Raw genomic sequence first — 12,004 nt, forward strand, 5'->3', positions numbered from 1 at the left:
TAGGCATGATCCCGACTGTTGCCCCTGCTAGATCGCCGGTTTTCCGAGTGAAATCGGTGCTCGGATGGTCCGCTGTTAGCCGCTGAATCCCTGAAGCGCCGGAGCTCTGGATCTATGCGACCATCCGGCTCCGCTGCAGGCCACGCCCCCCCATAAGAATGGTTTTTAATTGGTTTCTCAGATGAGTCACAAACAGGGCAAGATTCTAGCTTACAGGAGAAGAAATCGGCCTTCTTTATTTCCAAGGTTAAAACCCCTGCTGCCTACTTGGTACATGCTAATCCTCTTATTACACAAGTCTTTTGTGAATTCTATGCCAACCTTTATAATGTACAAGGAGAACTAGTCTCTCTTAGCCCTTGTACACACGGTCCGACATTCCAACAACAAAATCCGTTGGATTTTGTCCGACAGATTTTGTCCAAAACTGGTGTTGCATACACACGGTCGGACAAAGTTGTCGGAAAATCCGATCGCTCGGAACATGATGACGTTATTTAGTTACGAAGGGACTACGTTCAGGCTAGTAGCCAATAGCTTTGGTCTCGTAATTTGATCTGAGCATGCGTGGCACTTTGTCTGATCGGAATTCTCTACAAATGATCGGACAAAGTCCGATCGGATCATGTTGTGGGAAAATTTTTATATCCAGCTCTCAAACTTTAGTGGTCGGACATTCCGACGGAAAAAGTCAGATAAAGCTCACACACGGTCGGATTATCCGACAACACGGTCCGATCGGACATTTTCCGTCAGAAGGTCCGACTGTGTGTACAAGGGCTTACACCTGATGAAAAATGCAAGATAATACTTCATTATCTTGGACAAGTGATAGCAAAGTTGGAGTTTAGCTTTAATTATAGGTTGCAAAATAGAGAAATGTTTTTAAAAAAAATATGTTTATTTTTCTTTATTATTTAGTTGCAGACTGTAACACACCCAATAAATGTCATCAGTGTACACAGGATGTGCCAGGGCTCCCGCTCCCAGTGAAACAACAATTGATTAATTAAAGTCGGCATTGCTGTGCACTCAGAGAAGGTTGACAGCTTCAGCTGTCAAAAAAAAAAAAAAAAGCAATCAAGCAGTCTTTATATATAACACTTGCTCCGATAAGAAAAATACAATGTAACATATTGTTACTTTTGTATCATTCTGTTTATTCATCTGCAGACCAAAAGGATGGATGTCAATCTGTAGATTATGTCAGTTAAAGCCTGGCAAGTAAAAAAAAAAAAATGTTTTCATAAAATTTTCTTCTGTTTAACCCCTTATTAATCCTAATGCCGCGTACACACGAGCGGACTTTTCAACATCCAAAGTCCGAAGGACTGAGTCCGTCAGACTATCCGATCGTGTGTGGGCTGCAACGGACTTTTGACTCACCAAAGTCCGAAGGACTTTAGAATATGGAACATGCTTCAAATTTTCCCGACGGAACTCCGCCGGACCCGGTCCCCTTCGAAAAATCCGCTCGTGTGTATGCTACTCCGACGGACTAAAACCGACGCTAGGGCAGCTATTGGCTACTGGCTATGAACTTCCTTATTCGAGTCGGGTCGTACGTCATCACGTTCGAATCCGTCGGAGTTTAGTGTGATCGTGTGTGGCCAAGTCCGTTCGGCCGAAAAGTCTGTCAGAACTCCGTCGGAATTCCAGCAGAACTCCGACGGAACTCCTTTGGAAGTCTGTCGGACATAAGTCCTCTCGTGTGTACGGGGCTTTAGTTGTAACTTATTCTCTCCATTTAATTATAATTTTCCTGCTGATTTCTCTTTTGTTATTTTTAAATTTTCTAATTTACAAACCATTCGTTTTGAAACTTTTTTTTTGTTGTTGTTTATTAATATTTTTACACTTATACACTATATTACCAAAAGTATTGGGGCACCTGCCTACCTTTACATGTACATGAACTTTAATGGCATCCCAGTCTTAGTCCGTAGGGTTCAACATTGAGTTGGCCCACCCTTTTCAGCTATAACAGTTCCAACTCTTCTGGGAAGGCTGAATTATGAATACTAGAATTATGATTCTGGTAAAAGCGTTACAAAGTTATTTACTGATTAAATAAAGTTTTTATTTTCTTTCAGTGTTGCACTTTATGTAACCATATGCACTATATTACCAAAAGTATTGTGACACTGGCCTTTACATGCACATTAACTTTGTCCAACCTTTGCAGTTATAACAGTTCCAACTCTTCTGGGAAGGCTGTCCACAAGGTTTAGGAGTGTGTCTTTGGGAATGCTTGACCATTCTTCCAGAAGCACATTTGTGAGGTCAGACACGGATGTGGACAAAAAGGCCTGTTTTGCAGTCTCCACTTAAATTCATCCCAAAAGATGTTCTATTGGGTTGAGGTCAGGACTCTGTGCAGGCCAGTCAAGTTCCTCCACCCCAGACTTTCTCATCCATGTCTTTATGACCTTGCTTTGTGCACTGGTCCATATTATTTGGTGGAGGGGGGATTATGGTGTGCTTTTTTTTTCAGGGTTTGGGCTTGGCCCCTTTGTTCCAGTGAAGGGAACTCTTAAGGCCTCAGCATACCAAGACATTTTGGACAATTTCATGATCCCAACTTTGTGTGAACAGTTTCGAGCACAAGTGCACAAACAAGGTCCATAAAGACATGGGTGAGCGAGTTTGGGGCGGAGATACTTGCCTGTGGACTGCACATAGTCCTGACCTCAACCCGATAGAATATCTTTGGGATGAATTAGAAAGGAGACTGCAAGCCAGGCCTTCTCATCCAAAATCAGTGCCTGACCTTACAAATGTGCTTCTGGAAGAATGGTCAAATATTCCCATAGACACACTCCTAAACCTTGTGGACAGCCTTCCCATAAGAGCTGAAGCCGTTATAGCTGCAAAGGGTAGGCCAACTCAATATTGAACCCTACGGACTAAGACTGGGATGCCATTAAAGTTAATGTGCGTGTAAAGGCAGGCGTCACAATACTTTTGGTAATATAATGTATATGGGTACATAAAAAATTTCAAAATTGAAAGAAAATAAAAACTTTATTTAATCGGCAAATAACTTTGTAACGCTTTTTACCAGAATCATATTTCTAGTGTCATTTTAAAGCAGACAAATTACAGAATAACCTGTATGTTTTATCTGCAGTAACTCTATTTATTTTTAACTTAACACTACAAAAAAAAGAAAAAAAAAAGAAAAACGTGTTTTGTTATTCTTGTTAGATTTTATCTAAGGATTGCACAAAATAACAATGTTGCAATAAAATATCATGAAAAAGAAAGCATAGTTTAGCTTGTTATCTTACGTAATGACCAAGTTATCGCCAAACAAATGGGTCCATGGCAGAATTGTAAAAATTGCTCCAGTTCATAGGGGGTGAAAAGGTGTGCGAGGCAAAGTGGTTAATGTACATCTAGAAAAAGTTGCTTCATAGTAGACATGTGCATTCGTTTTCGTCTGAATGCATTTTCGTCTGAATTTCAGGTATTTTCGTTTTGGTTTTGACAAACGATAACGAACGTGCAGAATCCGAAAAACGAAAGATCCGACATAAATAAATGCTTTATTTTCGTTTTCGTTGTTACAACAGTTCGATATAGAATAGGAGATTCGACGTGACTTTGACAATAACAATCTCTGTCTATTGAACCTGTGGTCGAATGTGCTTAACCTTACCTCTGACACTGTGAGACTTAGACCATTCATTCAACATGAACGACGGAGATTCGACAAAGCAATGAAAAACACACGTTTATAATAATATTCGACGGAGCATCAAAACTGTACGACGCGGCAATCATACATTTCCGGTGTCAAATGCTCCGCCTATAGACTATATAGAGTTTAGCAGCTCCGTTGAATCTTCTTTATACATTCGACACACACCATAAGCCTTCAAAGACAGATTCGACCGTAATTCATGTGGATTTTCAGATGAATGCAATTTTTGAACGAAAAACTAAATAAAAACGAATTTCGGGAGTAACTAAATAAATTTATTTTTCGGACGAAAACGAAAACGAAATTCCGAAACAAAATATTTCACTCTGCACATGTCTATTTAATAGCTGGAGCTCTGAGAGGTTATGACCAAGCCTTATGTCATCAGCATGTCATAGCTGATATGTTGATCACATGATCAGATACCACACTAATTGGTTCCCGGACATTAGTGGTGGCCAGATCTGTAAGCCCTTGTACACACGGTCGGACATTCCGACAACAAAATCCGTCGGATTTTGTCTGACGGATTTTGTCCGGAAATTGTGTTGCATACACACGGTCGGACAAAGTTGTCGGAAAATCCAATCGTTCAGAACGTGATGACGTTATTTTGTTAGGACGGGACTACGTTCAGGCTAGTAGCCAATAGCTTTGGTCTAGGAATTTGATCTGAGCATGCGTGTCCGATCGGAATTCTCTACACATGATCAGACAAAGTCCGATTGGATCATGTTGTCAGAAAGTTTTATAGCCAAGCTCTCAAACTTGGTCCGTTGAATATTCTTTTCAAATGTTTTTATTGAGATTTTTAGCAGAGTTAGTTACAACAAGGGTTACAAAACAAAAACAAATAATATATAGTAATAAAAGTAACATAACACAGTATAATGTAGTGACAGGGTTTTCTCAGCACAATATAGCATATAAACAAATAATCCACAATAAAGAATAAAGTAGTATTCCCAAGTATCTAATATTCATAGTCATAAAGGGACTCGAACAAGAGTAAGTCTCTTAGAATTTGTATAATAAAGTCCGTAATATAATTATTGTAAGATTTATAAATAGCGATATGGATAATGGCCACTTCTGGACCCCAAGACACCCCTCACAGGGATCTATCTGTGTCTTGGAGTACCTAGTCCAACATCCTAAAGGAAATTCAAACACAGTAGTTATCTTTTATGAAGGAAAATAAAGATCTATTCTTACTCCGCAGCTCAATTCAGATAAACAAACATGTGATATATTTGTCACTTTGTTATGAAATTATTTTTAAAGCCATCCAAAAAAATATATTAAAACGCACAGGAGTTCTTTCTTCTATATGATTAAAGAATCAGCATTATCTAAATTGTGGAAGTATAATTTTTGTACCATGTACTCCAAGGTTCCCATAGTTGTTGTTCCTTAATATATAGCGATTTGTCATTAGGAAATAACAATTCGTAGGAGTGGTGGAGTTGGGTTAATTCTATCTATAAGTATATGTGTTACTACTTTACGATATTGTTTGGGAATCGTATGTAAATTCATATTCAGAATGGCTAGTTCTGGTGAAAGTTGAAGGACAATACCTGTTACGGAAGTGAGTAAATGGGAGATTGCCTGCCAGTAGTTATGTAAGCTTGGGCAGTCCCACATAATATGAAATAGGGTCCCCAATTGGGTACAATTTCTCCAGCAATTAGGTGACGAGTTCCCCTTGAATTTTGCTAGGATATGTGGAGTCAGGTATTGTCTTTGAACAATTTTTTGTGCCAGTTCCCATAGTGTAACACATGCAGTGGCCCTATATATGCTTCGTAGGGAAGCCATCCATTGTTTAATTGAAAAGTCTTGCCCCAAATCTTGTTCCCATTTAAGGAAGGAAGGTAGTTTGCTGGGTATGTTTTTTTCCCCTAGAATTGGGTATATTGTAGCTACTCCTTTCTGTGAGGTGGCATGGTTATTGAGGAAAGACCATATTTTAACCGGGATTGAAGCTCTGAGTTGTGGATTGTGTAGCAGACACTTTTCTATTTGAATATATGTAGATCGCTCAGAATTCGGAAGCTGTAATTCATTACTTAACTGAGAAAAAGACTTTAATGAGCCCTGTTGGAAGAAGGAACCAAGTTTGATATCCCCACCCAAATTCCAGTCGTGTATTTGTACGCCAGGAATTAATGTTGGTATAATTGTTAGAGGAGGGTTTAACACCGTGATTGGAGTTTTATCCCATTTGTATGTGATGATTCTCTGCCAAGAGTGTAGCGTCGCTTTCACCGTTGGTGGGTATTGAGCTGTAATTGTGGACTTAATTTTCCTACTAAGTAACCAGAATTGCATATTAGGCTGTCGTGTGATGTCTTTCTCAATTTGTCCCCATAAAGTTTTAGGAGTAGGCAAGAACCATTCTTGCAATTGGGTCAAAAGAGTTGCGTCATAATAATCCTGTAGATCAGGTACGGTCGCACCACCTATATTTCTATGTTTAATTAGTATATGGTATGCGCAACGGGATTTTTTGCCATTCCATAGATATTTTCCCAAACTGCTTTGTAAGGATTTAAAGTAGTATTTAGGGATTCATATTGGAAGGGACCTGAGTTGATATAATAATTTTGGTAAGGTCATCATTTTGAAAGCTGCCAGGCGACCAGCCCATGTAAATTCGAATTTACTAAGTGTTGTCAGATCTGTTTCAAAATGTTTCTTAAATGGTAAAAAGTTTGTTTTAAATAACTGTTTTGTTTTGTTAGTGAGAGTGATTCCTAAGTAAGAAATCCCCTCGTCTTTCCAGTGGTAGGGGTATTTATTAGACTTACTGCCTGGTTGTGTTATCTAATCCTAGGTCTAAAATATTGGACTTAGTTTCATTGATTTTCTAATATGATGCTGCTCCAAATGTCGTTAGTATATTTTGGAGATTCGGGAGAGATGAAATAGGATCAGACACTATAAGCACTATGTCATCTGCGAACAGACTTATTTTATTATCTATTTGCCCAATTTTTATACCAGATAGTTTTGTGTCAGATCGTATACGTTCTGCTAAAGGTTCGATGGCTAAATTAAATATTAAAGGAGATAAGGGGCAACCTTGTCGTGTTCCATTCGAGATGCCAAAGGGCCTAGACATCATATCATTTGTGTATACTCTTGCTGATGGGGCCCTTATACAGTGTAAAAATTGCCGATAAAATATTTCCATGAAAGCCGAATTTTACGTTCAATAGTTTTTATTAAAAGTTGTAGTAGTACAAGAAACAAAGGAACAAAAGAAAAGATAAGCGAGATATCAATAGTACAGTCAGTAGTAAAGTAATACACCGTGTGTCCAGAAACTGTACAAAATAATACAGGGTTGTTTGTAATGTACAATTATGACAAAAAGAAGAATGAATGAATATCAATACTCAGGGAATATCCTCCCACCAGACACCCCAAATGGGATCTTGCTGTGTACCGGAGCAAGGATCAGCTTCAGAGCATCATAATAATGAAAACACAATATGAAGGTTTTCCCCGAGAATGCAGACAAGCATTATGGGTCAAATGTGACCAACTTGAAAGAAAAAGACAAACAAAAACAAAAACATGTATAATGTTCAACGTAGTTGGGATGCAGCAAATGCAAGAGCAAACAATAGTTATCATATGAATACCTGGAACCGGGTAAGTGGTGAGCGTATTAGAGTATGAGTATGGTAGCAGGTGAGAAGTCCTAAAGCATAAACAAAAACAAAAACAATTTGGGGGGGGGGAGAGGGGGGGAGAGGGTGGATAGAAAGGAGGAAGGGTTTGGGGAGGTGAAAGATAAAGTAGTAAGAGAGCAATTAAGTGAGCCCATACTGGAGTAGGAGTATTAGATGAGTAGGGGATGGGATTTGTCAAACCATTGTAACCAAGCTTCCCACAGTTTTATGGTTTTGGGTAGGTGGCCCTCAGCAGTGGCGTACATGCGTTCATACATTCCGTGTAGGTGTGTTGTTCTCACAACTTCAGCACAGGAAGGTGCGTCAAGGGATTTCCAATTTCGGGTCGAAGTAAATTTTGCTGCTAAGCCAATGCTAAGCCAATGTTGAATAAAGCTAGAGCTGGATCAAGTGGGGTAACAATGTGGGTGACTGCCGATATAAGATTGAAAATGGCTGCCCAAAAGGGAACCAGTTTAGGGCAGGACCAGAAGGTATGATAGAGGGTTCCTGGGAGGCCACAGCACCCCCAGCAGGCAGAATTTGCGTTCTCAAAATATTTATGTAGAAGGTTTGGGGTAAGGTACCATCTGAGATTAATTTTATACGTGAGTTCCCAAAGATTGGCCGACTTGGTCGCAGAATAGACAGCTTTTATGGCGAGCGACCATTGTTGTGGTGAGTAAGAAATTCCAGTTTCAAGTTCCCATTTCACCAGAGGGGGTAGTTTAGCGAAGATCATTTTATCATTAAGTGTGGTATAGAACAAAGAGATACCCTTAGTTGTAACAACCTTACCCGATATGTATTGCCAAGTTGTTTTTGGAATACTCACATGTAGATGGGGATTTTGTAATAGGCAGTGAGTGATTTGAAAGTATTTAAAGTAATCGCGAGGGGAAAGATTAAATTCCTGTTGGAGAGACGTAAAGGATTTGAGGAGTCCAGAATCATAAAGGTCTGCTACATGTGTAATCCCATTGGTTTTCCAAGAATGGAGATGCAGATCGGAGATCAGTAGTCCAATAATATCTATTGGAAGGGGAATTTTACAGTTGGTGATGTTTGATTTTGTGTGGGTAATCAAGTATTTGAATGCTAACACTGATGCTACTATAGATGGGGAAAGGTGAGTACAATTTCCCTTTAATTTAGGCGCTGAGAGGAGCCACAATCCCAGATTGCTACCAGGTACTTGGCTGGATTCTATGGAACTCCACTGATTGGAAGGATCAGGATTGAACCAGGCTCTAATTTGAGCCAGTATAGCTGCATTGTAATAGTCTCTAATATTAATATATCCCATGCCTCCTACCTGTTTGTGTTTTATTAGGGAGTGGTGTGCTATTCTAACCCTTTTTCCTTGCCACACAAATCTTCTGAGGAGTGATTGAATTTGCGTGTGGAAGGATGAAGGTATGGGGATCGGGAGTGCTCTAAATAAATACAAGAGTTGAGGAAGATGAATCATTTTAAACGCTGCTAGTCTACCCGAACTTGTGAGCATCAGTCTAGACATTTTATCTAGTTCTAGTGATAGTTTATTAAGAAAAGGGATGAAGTTGGTTTTGAATAGATTTTTAGGGTGAGAAGTAAGAGTGATACCTAAGTAACTCAGAGAGTCTGTAGACCACGTATATTGATACTGGTTCTTCAGGAACAGAGATTGGCATTCCGGTATGAACAGGGGGAGGACATAGGATTTAGAAATGTTCACTTTGTAATAAGAAACAAGACTGAATTCATCAAGTGTTTGTTGTACCGAGGCCAGGGAAACTGTAGGATGTGTCAAAGAGAAAATAACATCATCAGCAAAGAGGCTGATTTTGTGATCTGTGTTGCCAATGTTGATACCAAAAATGGTGGGGTGGGACCTAATTTTAGCAGCCAGGGGTTCGATCAGTAGGTCAAAGATCAGGGGCGACAAGGGGCAGCCTTGGCGAGTGCCGTTGAAAATTTGAAATGGCGTAGATAACATGGACGAGCAGTAAACTTGGGCCGAGGGAGTAGAATAAAGGGCTAGGATGGCTGAGAGAATATGGTTCTGAAATCCAAATTTCTCTAGGGTCAATTTTAAGTAATGCCAGTGGACCCTATCGAACGCCTTCTCCGCATCCAATGACAGAAGCAGAGAAGGCGTTCGATGGGCCACCGCGTGATGGATAAGTTTGATCATCTGTCGTGTAGCATCTGAGGTTTGGCGCCCCTTAATAAATCCAGACTGGTCAGGATGAATCAACATTGGCAAGACGTCGATCAATCGTTTTGCTATAACTTTAGCATAAAGTTTCACATCGTGATTCAATAATGAAATAGGGCGGAAGTTTTGAGTTAAGTTTGGTTCCTTCCCTGGCTTCGGTATAGTCACTATTAATGCTCTAAGCATCTCTTGAGGAAAAGAGGCAGAGGAGGCAGCAGAGTTGAACAGCGGTGTCATGTGCTCAGTGAGAATGGAGCTGAATTGCTTATAATATTCTCCCACAAAACCGTCAGGGCCGGGCGTTTTACCATTGGGTAACGTTAATATGGCAGATTGAATTTCTTTTTGTGTGAAAGGGATGTTTAATTCCTCCAGTTGTTGTGAAGTTAGGCTAGGGAGTTTCACAGAATCTAAGAATGTTTGTATCTGTGCGGGGGTGGGTTGGGCTAGATCAGGAGCGTTCTTCAAATTATATAGTTTGCCATAATAAGCGCTAAAGGCATTAGCGATATCTTGTGGGTTTTGTAATTTAGAGTTAGAGTCAGGATGATGGATATAAGGAATGGGACGTCTAGTGAGAGGTCCTTTAATCTGGTGGGAGAGTAATTTGCCAGATTTATTACCTGCAGCGTAAAAATTCATTTTGTGTTTTCGCTGTATATGGTCATGTTTTTCTAAAAGAAGAGCCCTAAGTTCCAATCGTAATGAAATTAATTCTGATTTGAGTGCTTGGGTGGGATGGGATTTATTGAGCAGATCAGTATTTTGAATGCGCATGAGAAGTGCGTCCATCTGCTGCCTCCTTCGCCTGTTATCTCTAGCTCCAAGTTGTATAAAGAGTCCCCGCATATATGCTTTATGCGAGGCCCATAGAATATGGGGATCTGCAACAGAGTCTTTGTTGTGGACAAAGAATGCTTCTAATTCGTTTTTCAGTGTTTGCGCATAGGGTTCAGATTGTAGAATTCTTGTATTCATTCTCCAGAGGTACGCTGGAGAATGCCTGATATGGTCTTCCACGGTAATGCTGACAGGGGAATGATCGGACCATGTGATCAGGTGTATGTTGGAGGAGGATACGGTTTGAAGGGTCCTGGAATCTGTCAAAAAGAGGTCGATGCGGGAGTAAGAGTTATGACCTGGGGAGAAGTACGTATAGTCCCTTTCGTCTGCATGTTGACATCTCCAAACGTCCAGAAGACGTAGCTTATTCAGTAGAGGATTCAGTGCCAGCCTGCTTCTCCTGGGCTGGAAGGACGAATCTAGATCAGGATCAGGGGTGCTGTTAAAGTCTCCACACCATATTGTAGTGCCTTGTTTTTCTGTTTCTACTTTTTTATGTAGTTTTCGTAAGAAACGAGATTGATGAGTATTGGGCGCGTAGACATTGACAAAAGTATAAGGAGCCCCATTGATGATACAGGATAGAATAATATACTGGCCTTCAGGGTCCTTGGTGCATTGAACCAGTTGAAACGCTAAAGAATTTTTAATAGCAATAAGCACCCCTTTCTTTTTTTTAATTGCATTGGCTGTGAAAATAGTGTTGAAGTCTCTGTTGGTGCATGTAGGGGGATTACTCTGTTGGAAATGTGTTTCCTGTGCACATAGAATTTCACATTTGGTATGCTTGGCTAGTGCCCACAAGGATCTTCTCTTCGCAGGGTGATTTAGTCCCTTCGCATTAATTGTGACAATGGTGATAGGCATATGTAGAGCAGGTGCGTCAAAAAGAGGAGAAAGATATTACTTGAGAGAGCGTAGGGCTAGAGGAGACTGGGACTTCAGTGAGCGATGAGATATGGTTCAGTTGTTAGGCAAGTAGGTCGAGGCTCTCAAAGCGCTGTGTGAGGCAGAGATGCAGGAGGGGAAGTAGGAAAGAGGGGGAGGGTAAGAGCGTAGGGAAAGAACAAAAACCAAAAATTAAAAAGTACAAAAAGGTACAAACGAAACTCAGCGGTCCAAGAAATAACAATAGCAGTGGAATAATATGATTCGGAATGCTGCTTGGTAGATGACCGTAAACTGTAACAAGTGTTTCGAGTGAGGAGTTACCTCAGCGCCTCCGCGCGTAGAAACACTAAATAGGGGTAACGAGTCTTAAGACCGGGTGTGAATAGATGGCAACGCCAAACGGCAATTGTGAATCCTGGCCCCAAACCACATAACTAGTGGGAGGCATTTTTCTGGCTCCTTGGGGGCAGAGGTTGGGTTGAAAGAGAGCCTGTGTTACTTTGGTCCATGGGTGCTGCATCTGGGGGAGCAGGGATGATGTCCCATCTGTGTAGTAGGTGCAAACCTTGTTGCAGAGACGTTACTACGTGTTTTCTCCCTTCACGATGAATGGATAGTTTAGCAGGTGCTATCCATGGGTATTGAAGCTGATGATTACGGAGAGCTTTAGTTATTGTGTTT

This window comes from Lithobates pipiens, unplaced genomic scaffold, assembly GCF_037356315.1.
Source record: "Lithobates pipiens isolate NorthernLeopardFrog02 unplaced genomic scaffold, aLitPip1_a1.2 Scaffold_8, whole genome shotgun sequence".
Lineage (NCBI taxonomy): Eukaryota > Metazoa > Chordata > Amphibia > Anura > Ranidae > Lithobates > Lithobates pipiens.